This window comes from Apium graveolens, chromosome 11 (genome assembly GCF_009905375.1).
Source record: "Apium graveolens cultivar Ventura chromosome 11, ASM990537v1, whole genome shotgun sequence".
In the NCBI taxonomy this organism is placed as follows: domain Eukaryota; kingdom Viridiplantae; phylum Streptophyta; class Magnoliopsida; order Apiales; family Apiaceae; genus Apium; species Apium graveolens.
Window position 1 is genome coordinate 181,024,758 of NC_133657.1, and position 20,144 is coordinate 181,044,901.

Sequence of the window (20,144 nt, forward strand, 5' to 3'; positions counted from 1 at the left end):
AAATTCGACCAAAATTTTTGCAAAAACTCATCCCCAAAATGTTTTGACAAAATTTCAAAATTTCGTAAAAACTCAAAAATCCCGCTCACAAATACTAAACTCAACCACATCTGGTCGAAATTACTACGCTAAATTCGACCAAATCTGGTCGAAATTACTATGCTAAATTCGACCAAATTTGGTAGAATTTAGTAAGCGTCAGATTTTTTAAAAAATAGCAGCAAAATGCAGCATAATGCATTTTGTTGCTTAAATTTTTTTTTCGAATTTTTTACTAATTTTTCCATAATGTATTATTATAAAATAATAACGGACACAATAGTAATTTTTATTTACTAATATTAAAATTACATAAATATGAAATATAGATTTTAAAATAAAACAAATTATATCCTTTAGTAACATATTGAAAATCAAATATTATTAAATTAACTCACCCAAATGATGAACAAATATGAAAAAAAATTAAAAATAAACTTAAATTGGTTCATATACATGAACTAATTAATACAAGTCTTATTTTACTTCTAAGTTTCCGGAAATGAATTTGTCGGAGGTGATGGCATAAACTCTCGTCGGAGGTGATGGAGTTGAACTCGCCGGAATTGTTGTGAATCGAATGAATTCACCGGAATTGGTTTAAATTAATTTTCCATTTGGAGAAATATAATTAGAGGAGATTTAGTATGAGAGATGTGTGGGTGTATGTATATATATATATATTATTTGGAATATACAAAATATGAATGAGTGTGTATGTAGTTAGAGAGTAAGGTTTAGTATGAGTGTAATTTTTTATAAGGGAATGAAATTGAATGAGGAATATAAAGAGAAGGAGACGAGGGTGAAAAATTGAATGGTTGGGATGAAAGGATTGAGAAATAAATGAATGATCAAGATTAATTCAAGTTGGTAATCCATGTGCTTTCTTCTCAGCCAATAGAAGCGTGACAAATGGCAATTCGAAAATGTGCTAAATTCGACCAATAATGGTCAAATTTACTGTTTTCAACAAGATTTAGTCGAAAATAAAACACGAGTAAATTCTACCATTTTTGTTCGAATTTTACGGTTAAATTTGACTCATTTTGATTGAATTTAGCACCTAAATTTGACCATTTTTGTAGAATTTAATAGCTAAATTGAACAACTATTGTAGTATTTAATGCATATGACACATATATTTGTTAAAATATTTATGATTTTAATATTTAAACAGATTGATTTTTCACAAACACTCTTAATTTAAATATATATTTTTGTGATATGAAAAAATGTTAAAAAAATATATATATGAATAATCCAACCGTGTGGATGTTATGTTTGAATATTACTTCTAACTTGTATTTAGTCTCATATTCATGTTTCAACTAATAGTTTGAATATTACTTCTAACTTGTATTTAGTCTCATATTCATGTTTCAATTTTTAAAAAAAAATATATATGAATAATCCAACCGTACGGATGTTAAGTTCTATATATATTAATAATATCTCAAAATTTTTATAAAAAAATAAATTTATCTAGTTTGATATTTTAACAGTTAACAAGTAGTCTCACCAGTATTTCTAACTAGTGTCTAATCCTATATTAAATTTTGATTTTTTTAAAAAAATATTATGAATGACCCAACCGTACGGATGTCAAGATATACATATGTATATTTTGGCGATGTGACAAAAGTTTTAGAAAAAATAAATTATTTTTGCTTCTTATTTTAACAATCAACCAATAGTTTGAATAATACTTCTAACTACTGTTTAGTCCCGTATTCATGTTTCAATTTTTTTAAAAATATATATGAATAATCCAACCATATGGATGTTAAGTTTTATATATTTTAATGATATCACAAAAAAATTAGAAAAATATAAATTTATTTAGTTTGCTATTATAATAGTTAACAAGTAGTATCGCTTGTATTTCTTACAAGTGTTTAATCCTATATTAATGTTTTGATTTTGCTATATTAATGTGTAATCCTATAATAATGTTTAAAATTCGACCATAAATGATTGAATTTACCGGTGTCCGTTAAAATCGACCAAATACGACTTTCTTGTAGTGTACCCTGGTGGAAATGTAGGAGGAATTCATGTTACTGGCCTCCTCATAAGTGGCTCAACCCTCAATGCTCTACGCTCACCTCCATCAGCCTCGCGGAAGTCGTCTAGGTAGATGGTTAGTGGCTTAATGTAGTCGTCAAATCCCAAACTGCTCATCGCCCAAAGCACATCTCCTGTGGTTATGGTCTTATATTTCTCCCTCTGGCACCGGAAGTTTGCTTCACTGGTGACACAGCTAATGAACTCAGACACACTTTCTTGTAATAGTTCTTTGGCATCACCCGATATTTTTCCATGGGATTAAATGCTTTTCCGCGTAAGGAGGATCATATTTACCATCGGCATGAACCGATCTGGGTCTTTGATGATGCATTCTTTATCTCCAATTGTTGGATTATTGTCAATCCGGGCACTTAGGTTGAAAGGTATACAAATAGTTATATAGCATATGAATGCAGATACTCCGCGAATTTCACAAATAAAATTGGAGTACATATCAGTTTGCCAATACTAGTGTGAGCTTTTACTTCAACAAAATCATGAAGATAAACCAAAGAACCCATAGAATTTGCATACTATAATTTTCTATTATCTTATTTTACTTATATTTAGAATTACACTCATTGTAATTCTAATGTTTTTTTTGCGCAACCTATAATCTATTGTTTGTTGATAGAAATGGGTTGTTAATTTTAGTTGTATGTTGGGAAAATGGATGCAAAAAAAAATCTCATCTACATATTGTTCGGTGTTCCATAAAATTTTAACAAAATCACAAAAAAATTGTATATGGATGTGCTCTGAATTGTTTTTTGATAAGTATAATAGGCAATATATATCTATAGTTTGAAAACTGTCATAGATTTGGATTTGAATGGGTAAATGTGTGTGTTGTTATCAACCATATCTCTTCTTAGTTATAGTTATTATAAAATTGGAGGTGAGGCCTAATTAAAACTATTGATAGTAACTATTGATCAAAGAGAGACATGAAAGTAAAAAAGATGCTTTGTAATTGCATGATGAAGTACCATGGTTACTTATTAAATGAGAGAAATTGAATGAGAGAAATGCAGCTCACATCTAAATAAATCTAGATCTTCTAATGGAAGCATTTCAAATTACAAATAAACAATCTTAAAAATATATATGCCCCCAATATACACATAAACACATGTGTGTATGGGCATCTTTTTGTCAGCACAAAAATTAATAATGAAATGATAAAGTGATAATAAAAAATGCACTAAACAGACCGAAAATATTAGGAGGAAAGAGTATGTGTTGGTGCCCACTAATGTTTTCATATGGTTGGAAACCTCTTCCCAGTGGATGTGTTCTATCCATCTTTCACTCAAGTGAAATGAGAAATGCTAATTGTATAATGTGTTTAAATGAACACAAGAGAGTTATAGGAGTTGCATATTACACGTGCCTTTGGCATGTGGCAAAGACGTGATGAACGAGAAAATAAAGGGCAATATTACAAATTGGTCTTGTTTATCTCTACTATATTATGTTAGAACTATTAGTGAAAGTTAAATTTTGATAGTTAGTCCCCATTCCGAAATATGCTCACCTTTCATTGTGTCTAAATTCTTTGTATTTTATCAACAACATCATCTCCTCTCTTACTCACCGTCTCTTTAAAATTTCAAATTGTAATTGTACCTTCTAATGTACATTTTATAATTTTATTATATTTTATTATATTTTGTAATCATCTTAACAATCAAATATATATTTGATTCCATATTTTTATCAAAATTTATTGATTGTTTTTGTTTAACTGAATTACTATTAAAATTATTTATAAAAAGTTAGTTAAATTTCTAAAAATGATACAAACAATATAAAAAACATCAAACTATAATTAATTTAAAAGGCTATTTTTTTTAAAAAAATTAATGATTGTTATGTTGATCTTACACTAAGTTATTTATTGTGAAGATAAAACTAAATGCTTATATATAATTGAAATAAATGGTTGATTTGATAGGGTGTTGTTAACAAAAATAATTCTAAACATAAAAAATATTTTAATAACAAATAATATTATAATATTAACCATGAGTTAATACTAAACCCAATTCCTAATTAGCATGTTTGAATTTTATTTTAAAATTTTAAATTTTAGAAAAAGTTGAAAACAACTAATATAATATAATACTAACCTATATTTAAACTAAAATTTACAAAATTTGGAGTTAGGAAAATAATTAAAGAAAAAATAATAAGAACAAAAGTTTTAATAATTTTAAAACTTTAGGAACATAATGAAAAAAGTTGAGATAATATATTGCAACCTTATGCAAACACCCATTGATAATGTAAATATTTGTTTTTCGTAATATTTACACTTGAGAACTTATATGTATTTTTATAAATTCGAACCTTAGAACTTTTTAGTATTTGAATCTAATACGCTGATTATTTGATGAAAAAAATCCGACGATGCTAACCGAAACGAGGGTTAACCAAACTACAAATTATACCCCATTCCCGTTATTATAGTATAGTATAGTATTGGTATATCTAAATTTGGACACTCGAGCCATCTAAAATCCCCTTAGCTAAAAATATAGCCAACCTCCTCGTATTGGCTAAACTTTTGTGAATCTTTAGAAAGCTCTAGCAAATATCTAAGCATAAATTTAACATTATAACGATCCCTAGTGGAGCAGCTCAGTTACAGGTTGAGTAAATTTTACATAATCATCATTTTATATTATTTTAGACAACATTTACGCTAATAGCGGATGCTATAATGTGGTATAGAAAAAAATGTTTTAAGTATGTATGCACATTTAAAAAGGTTGTACATTCTAAAATAAAGCATAAAAGTGATTCTAAACATAATTAATATACACTAAAATTTCTTTTAACATTATAATCAAATTTTTATAATTTGTCAAAAATAACTTTAGAAAAATCTATAAGATTCTCCAAAATTAATGGTAATCTCTTAAATAATGGCTGGTATTATTATATATATATATGATCAAATATAAACCTACCTTAAAATAATACTAAAAACACCCTTATTTAGCACTATCCACCCACCTCATTTTTGATTCACCGTACTGAATCCCCCTAATTCTTCCTTCAAAATCGCACACTTAACTATCCTCATTACACTACACCATATAAGGCCTATCGCAACGCCCCTTGAAGTATGTTACCTGATATGTTATCGTAGATATGGTACTCGTAAGCTAATCTACCATCGTGGTTTTTATTTATCCTAGGGAACCCGCAGCCGCTACCATTCGAGTGCACACCCGGTAAACCCACGGGATCACGTAATAGCCTGCAAACCACGTGAACCCAAGGTAAATCGCATTTAAGTGACAAACTCTGGCTCAGGAGGTATAATCATAAAATCTCCTCCCGTATGATTCGAACCTGTGACCAAGAGGATTGTTATCCCCTCTTTAACCAACTGAACCAACCATTGGGTGTTGTTTTTGTGTTACCTTAGCCAAAAACTTGATTTTACATTAGGTAGAACGTGTTGCAGCTTGGAGCATTTTTGTCGAAGTGTTACCTTAGAGTATTGAAACATAAATATAATATTTTTAATGTTAAATATTAATTTTAATTCATTTTTCAAGAATCTAAGCTGATATACTAATACAAATTTAATAAATGAGATATATGATACACGAATATCTTTATAACAAAATAAAAAAAATGGAATATACAAATTTATATAAAATATTAAAATACTTAAAAATGGTATAATAATTTGAATATTAATTATTACATAATTTTTGCCGTTTGGGCATGAACATATATCCAAATTATGGGCCGAGTAATTTGTAGAGAGGGGAAATTTTGGGGAAAAAGCCACCCAAATCTTTTTAGACAAATTGAAAATTTTGGTAAGTCAAACTAGACTGCCTCTCATTCTATCTCAATAGACACTCACTCGTTACCTATCTCTATCACCACACTCTCTCTATCTACCACTCTCTCATTACTCTCTCTCTCTTTAGGTGCAAGTAGACCTGCAAGGGCTACATGGTTTGATAATGATATTTCTGAGGAAAAACCATTGAAACCCACTTCAATTCAAATGGAGGTTCAGTTTATTTGAATAACATCCCTCACAACTATTGACTAAGATACACTTCACATAAATGTTGAGACAATAAGTAAAACTATTTTGATTTGTCAAGATAGGAAACCTTTAACAGTGGTAGTCCCTTTTCAAAGAGAACCAGGGTTTGAGAATACTATCTAACTGGAAGATGTAGTTAAATCCCCTCTAGTATACTGGAGTTTCATGAAAGTGAAGAACACATCCACATAACAAAAGAAATGCTTTAATGCTAAATCATTAATTATGTGAGTTCAGTTGTTCATTTCAGAACTAGAGGCATCTCACTCATTGAGACAATGCCTTTCTTAAATTCAGATTGATATGATATCTGTCTCTGCAAAATTATAACCAAAATCTTGTAAATCAATCTTGAAATCAAACTCACATAAATCAATCTTGAATGTGGGTTAAATACCAATACCTCAAGGAAGTTTTACAACTCTTGAATTCATGGTGAAGTCTTTCACTAAAGCTAATAATCATAAATATCTCATTTAAATAACATGTATCTAAAACTATCCTATTAAATCTTTAATCAATTTTCACAGACTTTAACCACAGTGACATCTTCTATTCACCTCATCAGTGCCTATCTATCAGCCATTGATAAGTGTTAGTCCATCAATGGTTATTCTAACAGCACAACCATTGATAGTTCAAATTGTTTGATCAACTGCTACTTCATAGAAGTTGATTAAGGTACATGTTGTATTGCATCTGCACATGATCAAACAATTACTTTAACACATATAGGTATGAAGGAAGGGAGTGACACTCTGAGAGTAAGGAACTGCTCTGGAACCAGTCAACAAAAGATAAGTGTGAATGAGTGGTAATTCTTCCGATCATGCAAGTAAGACATGGAGTTCCACCTTAGAAGGTGTTAAGTGGCATTTATGTCTACTTAGAACATCCTATAAAGGCTTGGATTGGTGTTTTGTACTCAAGTATTTTGTGTATTTGATTCGTTTTTGTAGTGTTTTGCATTTCAAGCATAAATAAGGGATACAGGAGAGTGAGCATTGTTTTGGTGCTAAAGTGGTGTTAGGAGGGTGTATGGGAAGTTTGCTCGTGGAATATGGAAGTATTTTGTGTATTTGATTTGTTTATATTTAGAATTTAAATTCTCCTAATAGTAATATAACATGGATATTTAAAAATTGGAGAAAACATTGGATTTCATTGCTAGTTATTGTGGTTAGGTGTCAAATGGCTAGTAGCCGGCTCATTTTATATGAGTAGTCTAGAGTTGAACTAGATGGAGCGAAACGCACTCGTTCAGAAATTATAAGAAAAAAAATTATAGAAACAAAAGAAAAAAAATAATATAATATGTATCGATGTATAATTGATCACGAGTGGGCTCTTTAATACTCGAGTTATTAAGTTCTTAGGGGACTTTGTGCCTAGTGACCCACAGCTTTTATAGTCTAGGATTTACTAACCTAATGCTCGCTACATGGTTATTATTGTATAAATCTTTTTTGGACCTCACTCATTGCATGGTCAAATAAGCATATTTGTGATTGTTTACGTGTTATAAATCAAAGCATGAAACATGTAATAACTGCGATAAAAGAATTGAAGTGTTGTTAGTCATTTTGAGTTTAGCTTTTATTCTATTTATAACATTGTGATTGCCTTGATGAGTAGTGAGTCATGATTATTGATCTAGTTGTGACAGTATATCTGTTAAGCAATTGCACACACGCATATTTCTGGCTTGTGAGTTGATTTGTGAGATTTGATTGATCTTTGTGCGAATAACTTCATTTGTTGAGATGTTACTTATTGGTTGGTTTAGTTATTCTGAGAGGATCATTGCATTCAAATTAGTTACATTCATGCATATTTATTTCTTATTCTTTGGGTCTATTTATTTTGGAGGACATGCATCGGTTCAAGTTTTAGGTTGTGTTAAGTTGCATTTATGTCTACTTAGAACGTTCTATAAAGGCTTGGATTAGTGTTCTGTACTCTAGTATTTTGTGTATTTGATTCGTTTTTGTAGTGTTTTACATTTCAGGCATAAATAAGGGATCAAGGAGATTTAGCATTATCTTGCTGCTAAAGTGGTGTTAGGAGGGTGTCTAGGAAGTTTTCTCATAGAACGCCATCTCAAACCAGTCAAGAAAACAAGTAGAAGTAGAAATTCCAGAATGTCAGCGCACCCGTGCTGTGATAGCGCGCCCGCGCTGTGATAGCGCGCGCCCGCGCCAGAACTACAGAGAGACATAACCCTGTTTCAAGTAGAGAACTGATTTTCTGGACTTCTAATCTGAATGGGCTGCTATATAATGATGACTTAAGGTCGTTTTTCATAAGAAGCACGTAACGGATCTTAAGGAGAAGACATCGAGAAGACCTAGGAGCACAAATATAACAAAGGAGAAGAAAAGCTTGTTTATACTTGTGATTCTTTAATTGAGTTATAATCTTGGATGCTAGATTTCTTATTTGTTGAACCTATTACTCTTGATAAAATACTTTGGTTTTTATTCATTTTATAAAGACTTAGTTTATTATACCATGCTTTCATTGGAACTTACGGTGATGATGAGTTCGGTTATGGGCTAATCGTTATCATAGGGTTCTTGCGGATTTACTTATGGATTTCTTTAGTTAATTTATTTCGATACCTTAGTTTGGTTGTGCTTATTCGTCTTATGAGCCTCGCAAACTTCTAAGATAGCTAGTTAATCTCTATTGAAGCGAAAGTAAATATAGGGGTTTAGAACTTGCCATTCTGGCATAGGTTCATATATTTGATATGCATGATTCATAGGTAATTTTAACCATCTTACTTGCCCTATGTAATCATGATAGATAACTTGCACATTAAAATGTTATGTTGTCAAATTATATAGATATATAGGGTTTCAATATAATTGGTGTCTATTCATCTTCTATCTCTTTTGTCGATGTATGGTAGTAGGGTATTCGTACAATGAAAGTTGGCGTTTACTAGTTTCTTATTATCTGATTAGTGTCATCACCATTTTATTTTAAGGCTAAGAACAAAGAGACTAATGAATGAAGTATTTAATGAAGTTAGAATCCCATATTTGTGTCATATAAGTAAATTAAACCTTTTAATCTCTTAGTTAATTGTATGTTAGTTAATATATTATTTATAAACAATCTCAACTTGTTATCATCTTCGCATTGAATAATAACCATACCATTGTTGCATAAGTGCATAGATTGAAGTTAACCTAAACCAGTCTCTGTGGAAACGAACTAGAAATAATTCTATATTACTTGTGAACGCGTACACTTGCATGAATATTAGCGCATGTTTTCATCCTAACAAGTTTTTGGCACCGCTGCCGAAGGCTCGGTGTTAAATTTTAGTTTATGTTCTTGGCATCAGTGGTCGTTAAAGTTCACTGACTCAGATATTTTACTTACTTGTTTGCTTGTTACGTTTTCAGGTACTCTAGAGAGTGTTTATACTAACGCGTTCTCGATCTCGAAAGAGAACAATGAATAAAGCGGAAGAAGTTCTTATAGTAGAGGAGAAAGTTGAGGAAGAAGCTCTTGTTGCAATGGGTGAACCAGAAGTAAATACAAAGGCTTTGATGGACTACTCTCAGCCGAAGATCAATGATATTCGGTCTAGCATTGTCAGACCAGCCATCGCGGCTAACACTTTTAAAATCACGGCTAGCACAATTCCGATGGTGCAGAACTCGGTTTAGTTTGGGGGTTCTCTAACGGAAGATCCCAATATGCATATTAGAGATTTCATCGAGATCTGCGACACCTTCAAATTCAACAATGTGTCTGAAGATGCTACAAAGCTAAGGATTTTTCCATTCTCTCTAAGGGATAAAGCTAAGTGTTGGTTGCATTCTCTACCACTAGTCTCTATCACCAAGTGGGAAGATCTTGCTCAGAAGTTTCTCACTAAGTTCTTTCCTATGGTGAAGACTGCTGCAATCAGGAATGCTCTTACACAATTTGCACAGCAATCGGGAGAATCTTTGTGTGAAGCTTGAGATCATTATAAGAAGATGCTGAGAAAGTGTCCTCATCATGGGATGCCTGACTGGATGATCATTAACTGCTTTTGTAATGGTTTGGGTGCGATTTCTAGACCCGTGCTTGATACAACATCAGGTGGAGCCTTATGGGCTAAGAGCTATGATGAAGCGTATAATTTGATTGAACTGATGGCTACTAATGAATACGAGAACCAATCTCAGAGACTGACTCAAGGCAAGGTAGCGAGAACTCTGAAGGTAGATACAGCTACTGCTATAGCTGCTCAGCTTATGGCTTTGACGATGAAGGTGGATTCATTGGGTAATTATGGAATTAATTAGATCACTAGTGTATGTGAGCTTTGTGCTGGTGCCCATGAGACAGAGCAATGTGCTATTTCCAGTGAATTAGCTCAGTTCGTGAGCAACTTTCATAGGTCGCAGCAACCAGTTCTAGCCACCTATTATCCCAACAACCGCAATCATCCTAACTTCAGCTGGAGCAACACTCAGAATACAGTGCAATAGCCTTATCAGCAGTATACAGCAAAGTAATACAACCCTCCTGGTTTTCAACAACCACAATATGCCCCAAGACAACAACTCCAACTACAACAATCTAATGAAAAATCTGAATTGGAGGAGTTGAGGCTCATGTGCAAGTGCCAAGCGGTATCTATCAAGACCTTGAAGAATCAAATTGGGCAGATTGCCAATGCCTTGCTGAATCGATAACCTTGTACACTCCCTAGTGACACAGAAGTACCAGGTAAGAAGGAAATAAAAGAGCAGCTGAAGACAATTACATTGAAGTCTGGGAAGGTTGCAAGCCAAGAAAAAGTGGAAACAATTTTTGGAATCTGAAGGTGTGGCTGAAGAAGAAGAGCAGAAGGAAGCAGAAGTGGAAATAAGGAAAAAAACTGTAGAACACACTCCTCTTAAGGGTAATACAGGGGAGAAACAGGTCTATCCTCCACCTCATTTTCCTAAATGGATACAAAAGCAAAAGTTGGATAAGCAGTTTGCTAAGTTTCTGGAGGTGTTCAATAAACTTCATATCAACATACCTTTCGCTAAAGCTCTTGAACAGATGCCTAGCTATACGAAGTTCATGAAAGGTATTCTCTCTCGGAAAGAAGCTAGATGACTTAGAGACCGTTGCTCTCCTGGAGGAATGCAGTGCTGTACTGCAACAGAAGTTGCCTCCAAAGCTTAAAGATCCTAGAAGCTTCACTGTTCCTTGTACTATCGGAAAAGTGTCATTCGACATATGCTTATGTGAATTGGGAGCTTGCATCAATCTAATGCCTTTGTGTATCTTCAAGAAGTTGGACTTACCTGATCCAAAGCCCACTTATATGTCCTTGCAGTTGGTCGATCGCTCTATTATATATCCACGAGGCATTGTGGAGGATGTCTTGATCAATGTGGACGAACTCATCTTTCCTGCGGACTTTGTAATTCTTGATTTGGAGGAGGAAAAGAAGATTCCCATAATTTTGGGAAGACCATTCTTGGCTATGGGACGAACCTTTATTCATGTATAGAATGGTGAGCTCACTTTGCGAGTGCTGGATCAGGTTGTGACATTTAATGTGTTTAACGACATGAAATTCCCTACTGATAATGAGGAGTACTTAAAAGTGGAGTTGGTCAATTATGTGGTTATTTCAGAACTTGACCAAATGCTAAAGTCTGATGCCTTAGAAAAGGTCTTCTTCGGGAATTGAGATAGTGAAGATGATGAAGGTGATGAGTAGTTGTAATATTTGAATGCTTCTCCTTGGAAGCGAATGCTGGATATGCCTCTTGAATCTTTTGGATTTGAAGAGCTAAAAAATTCTCCAAAGCGCCTCAAGGAGGAAGCTCCTACACTCGAGCTTAAAACTTTGCTTAAACACTTAAGGTATGCTTTTTTAGGTGATGCATCTACTTTGCCTGTTATTATTACATCTGACCTTTCAGGTAGTGATGAGGAAAAGCTTTTGATAATTTTGAGAGAATTCAAATCGGCAATTGGATGGAACATAGCATATATCACGGGAATCAGCCCTTCTTATTGCATGCATAAAATTCTGCTAGGGGAAGGAAGCAAGCCAAATGTTAAGCCGCAGAGAAGGCTAAATCTGATAATGAAAGAGGTTGTGAAAAAGGAAATTCTCAAGTGGCTAGATGCAGGGATCATCTATCATATTTCTGACAGTTCTTGGGTAAGTCCAGTACAGTGTGTACCGAAGAAAGGAGGTATCACTATGGTCGCTAATGAGAAGAATGAGTTCATTCCTACTCGAACAGTAATGGGATGGAGAGTTCGCATGGATTACAAGAAGCTGAACAACAATTGAACTTCTAAGACTATAGAGAAATACTGAGAATCCTGCTTACAAATGTTTCTCTGCTTTCTTTCTTAGATTCATAGCCTTAGTTGCTACTTTTTGGTTTATATATCACCAAAATTACAAAGTAATAAGACAAGATAATAAAACAAAAACTATCAAATCTATTACAATGCTACTTCATTACTCTATTCCAGCATCTTTGAATATCTTCAAAATAGCATGGAAATGGCAGTGCTTCTTTGTTCTCGAAAACCTAGTTGCATAGTCTACCACATTCCATTTGCATCCACTCGACGCATGTGACTGTTTTTTCACTGTCAACAGATATTTGAATTCTTTATCCGTCAGGTTCATGATCATCCGTCGAGTTATTGATCATCCGTCGAGTTATTGATCATCCGTCGGGTTGTCTATTTGATCATCCGTCGACTTCATTGTAGGTTATCCATCGGGTAGCAAACTGGCACTTGACTTCATTTCATTTATGCGGAATTACAAGACATCATTTATGTATAATTAATCAACCAATTCTGCATATCTAGTTAAAGTCAACATGACTTGAATACTACTTAAAGAATCTATACAATGGTGAATACAGAAATATGCTACAGACTTATTGTTACATAAGCTACTCACTCAAAAGATAATAAATGGATACAGAAGTAAAAGTTGGATAAGCAGTTTGCTAAGTTTCTGGAGGTGTTCAATAAACTTCATATCAACATACCTTTCGCTAAAGCTCTTGAACAGATGCCTAGCTATACGAAGCTTAAAGATCCTAGAAGCTTCACTGTTCCTTGTACTATCGGAAAAGTGTCATTCGACATATGCTTATGTGAATTGGGAGCTAGCATCAATTCGATGCCTTTGTCTATCTTCAAGAAGTTGGACTTACCTGATCCAAAGCCCACTTTTATGTCCGTGCAGTTGGTCGATCGCTCTATTACATATCCACGAGGCATTGTGGAGGATGTCTTGGTCAAGGTGGACAAACTCATCTTTCCTGCGGACTTTGTAATTCTTGATTTCGAGGAGGATAAGAAGATTCCCATAATTTTGGGAAGACCATTCTTGGCTACGGGATGAACCTTGATTCATGTATAGAAGGGTGAGCTCACTATGCGAGTGCTGGATCAGGTTGTGACATTTAATGTGTTTAACGTCATGAAATTCCCTACTGATAATGAGGAGTGCTTAAAAGTGGAGTTGGTCGATTCTGTGGTTACTTCAGAACTTGACCAAATGCTAAAGTCTGATGCCTTAGAAAAGGTCTTCTTGGGGAATTCAGATAGTGAAGATGATGAAGGTGATGAGTTGTTGTAATATTTGAATGCTTCTCCTTGGAAGCGAAGGCTTGGATATGCCTTTCGAATATTTTGGATTGGAAGAGCTGAAAAATTCTCCAAAGCGCCTCAGGGAGGAAGCTCCTACACTCGAGCTTAAACCTTTGCTTTAACACTTAAGGTATGCTTTTTAGGTGATGCATCTACTTTGCCTGTTATTATTGCATCTGACCTTTCAGGTAGTGATGAGGAAAAGCTTTTGAGAATTTTGAGAGAATTCAAATCGGCAATTGTATGGAACATAGCGGATATCATGGGAATCCGCCCTTCTTATTGAATGCATAAAATTCTGTTAGGGGAAGGAAGCAAGTCAAATGTTAAGCCGCAGAGAAGGCTAAATAAGATAATGAAAGAGGTTGTGAAAAAGGAAATTCTCAAGTGGCTAGATGCAGGGACCATCTATCATATTTCTGAAAGTTCTTCGGTGAGTCCAGTATAGTGTGTACCGAAGAAAAGAGGTATCACTGTGGTCGCTAATGAGAAGAATGAGCTCATTCCTACTCGAACAGTCATGGGGTGGAGAGTTTTCATGGATTACAGGAAGCTGAACAACAATTGAACTTCTAATACTACAGAGAAATACTAAGAATCCTGCTTACAAATGTTTCTCTGCTTTCTTTCTTAGATTCATAGTCTCAGTTCCTACTTTTTGGTTTATATATCACCAAAATTACAAAGTAATAAGATAAGATAATAAAACAAAACCTATCTAATCTATTACAATGCTACTTCATTACTCTATTCCAGCATCTTTGAATATCTTCAAAATAGCATGGAAATGGCAATGCTTCTTTGTTCTCGAAAACCTAGTTGAATAGGCTACCACATTCCATTTGTATCCACTCGACGCATGTGACTGTTTTTTCACCGTCAACAGATATTTGAATTCTTTATCCATCAGGTTCATGATCATCCGTCGAGTTATTGATCATCCGTCGGGTTGTCTATTTTATCATCCGTCGACTTCATTGTAGGTTATCCGTCGTGTAGCAAACTGGCACTTGACTTCATTTCATTTATGCGGAATTACAAGACATCATTTATGTACAATTAATAACCTATTATGTATATCTAGTTAAAGTCAACATGACTTGAATACTACTTAAAGAATCTATACAATGGTGAATACAGAAATGTGCTACAGACTTATTGTTACATAAGCTACTCACTCGATGGATAATAAATCATCATTCATCGGGACTATTATGAGTCATCCGTCGGGACTATAAATCTTATCCGTCGAGTGCTACATTATTTCACCAAGTAAAATCTACTAAGGTGTTTTGTTCTTGAAATCATCAAGTACACAACATATACACAACAATCAATGATAATGATAATGATTTTGATATGCTACTCAATGTAATATCTATAATTTTTTAATAGCTACTCAATGCTAATTTTGATACTTAGCAGTAATATGTTAATTTTGATGATGATTTTGATTTGCTAATTTTGATATGCTACTCAATGCTAATTTTGATACTTAGCAGTTTTAATAGTTCGGAGGAATTATTTGTTTTTAATTATATGATATTTTCAAATATCTTGGTTTAATTTGTTTTAAATATCTTGGTTTAATTTAGTTTATTTATAAATTTAGTCTAGTTTGGTAATTAATTGGGTATATGCGTAGGATCTTAGAGTAATGAATTAATACTATAAATTATTAGGATTCAAGGTATTTACTCCTTTCTAAGTTTATATAATCAATCCCTACAATAACCAACACAAATTTGATATACCTTTTATTCAGTAATTATAATTATAAATAAGTATGTGTTAGATGTTTAATATTTATAGTGGCTATCAGGTAGGGAAATTTGATGGATAAGACATGGATTTTGCAAGATAGGGATTCTTTAGCATTTGAAAGGGGGGTGGAAAACTTCTTGATATATGCTGAAGAAAATTGTGAAGATCGTAATAAAATTCTTTGCCTTTGTGGACGATGCCCCAATTTTAAAAAAATTCTCTGTAAAAATAATGAGGGGCCATATCTATGATAATGGCTTTTGTCTAGGTTATGTGCGTTGGGTTTGGCATGGGGAGATTGCTTCTACGGGTCCTAAATATTCAAGTGCTAGTTGTCCACCTGAAGAGCAAGCTCCAGACCCAGCTCATAAGCAAGCTTCTGATAAAGTGTCATAGCAAGATCAGGAGCATGTCGCTGCTTCAGAAACTGTTGATGTATGTAAACCATCATATAACTTGGGTCAATATGATAATGATTTGTATCAGTTTAGGAAGTTCGTAGCTGATGTTGAGCAACCTCTATATGAGGGTAGTGACTGTACTAAGTTAGAGTCGATGTTTAAGTTACATAACTGGATATCTAGGTTTGGTATTACCGATAGTTCCTTCACTGACCTCATTTCTTCTGTTGGGTCTCTACTTCTCAAAGATAATGTGTTACCTAGTAATGGATATGAAGCAAAAAAAACTCTCTCCTATTTAGGTCTAGAGTATATAAAGTTCAATTCATGTTTGAATGACTGTGTACTATACAGGGGTGTACATGCTGACTCAACCAAGTGTCCTAACTGTCGACTTTCTCGGTGGAAGTTGACAAAGAAAGGTGAAGAGAGGGTTAATCTTCCATCCAAAGTCATGTGATATTTTCAAATAATTCCTAGATTTAAAATATATTTAAATCTCCTTCCACCGCTGAACTAATGTGTTGGCATGCGCAACAACGGACACAAGATGGTAAAATACGATATCCAGCCGACTCTCCATCTTGGAAAAATATAGATTATAGGTGGCCCTCCTTTGGTAGTGAACCGAGAAACCTTCGCTTGGCTTTATCGACAGATGGTGTAATCCCACACAATAATGGCCTATCTAATAGATATAGTTGATGGCCAGTCATATTGGTGACTTAAAATCTTCATCCCTGGTTATGTATGAAAAGAAAATTTATGATGTTGTCGGTATTGGTCCCTAGCCCGGATGAGCCTGCTAATAACATCGACATGTACTTACAAACAATGATTGATGATTTGAAAAAGCTTTGGGAGGAAGGGGAACCAAATATGTATGATCCCTATAACAAATCATTTTTCACTTTAAAAGAAGTTTTAATGTGGACAATAAATGACTTCCCTGCTTACGGAAATTTATCTGGCTGCGTCAATAAGGTTTATAAGTGTTGTCGAGTTTGTGGAGATGACACCGTAGCTAAATATTGGACTCATAGTAGGAAAATGTGCTACCGAGGGCATCATTGATATTTGCCTCTACATCATCCTTATAGAAGGCAAAAGGCAGCTTTTAAAGGACAACAAGAGTTTGGGCAGCCGCGTCGAACCCTATGAGGAGAAGAAGTGTTAGCCGAGCAAGAACGAATCAAATTTGAAGTTGGGAAGAAAATGAAGAAGGCAACGAAGGTTGAAAGTCCATGGAAGAAAAAGTCAGTATTTTTCGAGTTAGAATACTGGAAATTTCACCATGTTAGGCACTGTATTGATATCATGCATGTCGAGAAAAATGTATGTCATAGTCTGATTGGCACATTACTAAATATGCGCCATAAGACAAAAGATAGTGCGGCATCCCGTCTTGATTTGATGGAAATGGGTGTTAGATCTGATTTGGCTCCCCAAGTAGGAGTAAAAAAACTTATTTGCCTCCTTCTCCCTTTACTTTATCGAAGGCAGAAAAAAAGACTTTCTTATCATCATTAATGTCGATGAAACTTCCATACGGACATCCATCGAACATCAAAAATTGTGTTTCCATGCCTGATTTGAATATTTATGGGCTGAAATCACATGATTGCCACATCCTTTTCCAACAATTACTCCCGGTTGCAATACGCTCTATTCTTCCGAAGCATGTTAGGGTCATAATTTTTAGATTATGTTTCTTTTTTAATGCTTTATGCAACAAAGTAGTAGACGTGTCAAAACTTGATAAGCTGTAGTCAGATGTCATATTGACCTTGTGCGATTTAGAAAAGATTTTACATGCGTCATTTTTTGATGTAATGGTACATATAGTAGTCCACTTGGTTTAGGAACTACGCTTATGTGGACCAGTATTTTATAGGTGGATGAATGCGTTTTAACGGTTTAATAAAGTACTAAAGAGTTATGTTCGAAACCGTTACTATCCCGAAGGTTGTATAGCAGAGAGTTACCTTGGAGGAGAGTCTTTAGAATTCTACACCGAGTTTCCTAGTAAGAATTACTCCACTGCCGGTCTTCCAAAGGACCAAGATAATAAGATATCTGGTCCATTATCCGTTATGATAATAAAATCAGTGGAAGAGAAGGAGCGAGATGAAACACATCTATATGTCCTCCTAAACAACGCTGAAGTGTTTCCATACATTCTGTGAGTTTTTTCACTTTGATGTTTTCAATTCCTCATTATCTAGTAATTAGTCTTGTAATGTGTCTTTAATATATCATCCCATATCTATTTTTCAGAATGCATAAGGAATATCTTGAAGAAATTCACCGAAAGAAAAGGAAAATCTTACATTAGCTCATGAGAGAGCACAATCTGCTCTTTGCTGATTGGTTTCAAAACAAAGTTAGTGTTGTATTTGGTTCTTTGATCTATAGTGTAATGACGACAATTAGCTCTTAGGATTTAAAATTTCTTATCATATTTGTAGGTGAATGACGAACTAAGGGAGAACAACAATGGTGTTTCAGAAATGATAAAATGGCTCACTACCAAGCCATCATTTTCAGTACTACTTTATCAAGGTTATCTAGTGAACGGAGTGCGATATTTTACAAAGGAACGAGATGACATACGCGTTATTCAAAGCAACGGGGTGTCTGTCATTGCTAAAGCGGTCCCGGTGTCTAGCGCCAAGGAATAGAACCCAGTAGAAAGTAATTTGACATTTTACTGTATCATACTAGAGATATAGGAATTAGACTACCAGGCATTCAAAGCTCCCTTGTTCCTATGTAAATGGGAAAATAATGATAAAGGAATAAGGGTTGATGATCTTGGGTTCACACTTTTGGATTTTAGTCCACAAGGTCACAAAAAAGATAAATATGTTTCTGTTGACCAAGTCAAGCAAGTGTTTTACCTTGAAGATCTCGTTGATGCCACCTGGTCTATTGTACTGTCCTCCACAACTCGAGACTACCATGAATTGTATAATGAAGATGACTTAGGAGAGACGACCATGGAATATCCCCCATTATACACTAAAATTCCCGCAACTGATGTCATCACTGATGATGTCTCTCATACTGCTAGACCTAATGTTGAGGGAATTTGGATTAAAAATGTTGCTACTAAAACACCTGCATCTAATGTCGTTACTGACTGATGATGTAGCTTTCTGTATTATGTAGTCTTTTATGAATTGTCAAATAATTTTGTTATCATGTGTAAAATATATATCTTAATGGGAATTTGGATGTCTGAATGAACCATATATATTTGCCTTTAATTGTGTTATAATGTGTAAAATATATTGTTTAATTGTTCTTTTTTTCTTTTGTTTTGTATTATTATAATCATATAAATAATTCATCCATAACTAATGATTGATGGCATTGTGTTTTCTTTAATTGTTTTGCATTGTTTAATTGTACTTGTATAAAATGCTTCATTCAGTAATTTATGTTAAATGTTCTCGTAATTAGTTGTTTTCGGATGTGATTAATTATTGAGTGAGGTTTTGACATGTTATATCTTTTTGATTTTAGTTTATGACTGCAGTTTAGGTAAACTATTGCTCTTGTATAGTTAGTGATGTTTTAATTTATGTTCAATGTTTATTTGTAAATATCGGTTTTGCGGTGATTGGAAATTACGTTCAATGTTCTCATAATTAGATAAACTATTTCAATTTATGTTCAATATTCTCATAATTAGTGATGTTTATGTGTAAATATCGGTTTTGTGGTGATTGGAAATTTAGTTGTTGTAAAAGAAAATTGTAATGACTTATGGAATTATTTTTTTTCTTTAATTGTAATTATGCTTGACCTGATGGCTTTATATTTAATTTCATGCACACCAAGGAAGCAAAATGGTAAAGAAGTAAAAAGCCAAGAAAATAATTTTTGAAAAAAGTGACGGGAAGAATAACTGTGAAAAGGTTTAGGATGAGATGGTTCCTGATGTCAGAACTTCAGAGACTTGTAATGATAAGTTGGTTGAAGTCCCTCCATAACATCAAACACAAAGTAGTGGTGAAGAAATGATGACCACTTCTGAATTTATAAAAAAGAAGTTGGGAGGTGCACGTAGTGTTTCAGCTCTTCACAAAGTAGTGGTGAAGAAAGCTCGGGGAAAGAAATTTAAAGTTAGATACAATAAATTT

General features: G+C 33.8%; 1 non-coding gene across 1 annotated transcript; it reads right to left on the reverse strand.

Moving 5' to 3' along the window:
• Positions 1-10,110: 10,110 nt before the first annotated feature.
• Positions 10,111-10,217, reverse strand: LOC141699559 (small nucleolar RNA R71). Its single transcript, XR_012566009.1, has one exon. It is a non-coding gene; the product is annotated as a small nucleolar RNA R71 (small nucleolar RNA).
• Between the last annotated feature and the right edge of the window lie 9,927 nt (positions 10,218-20,144).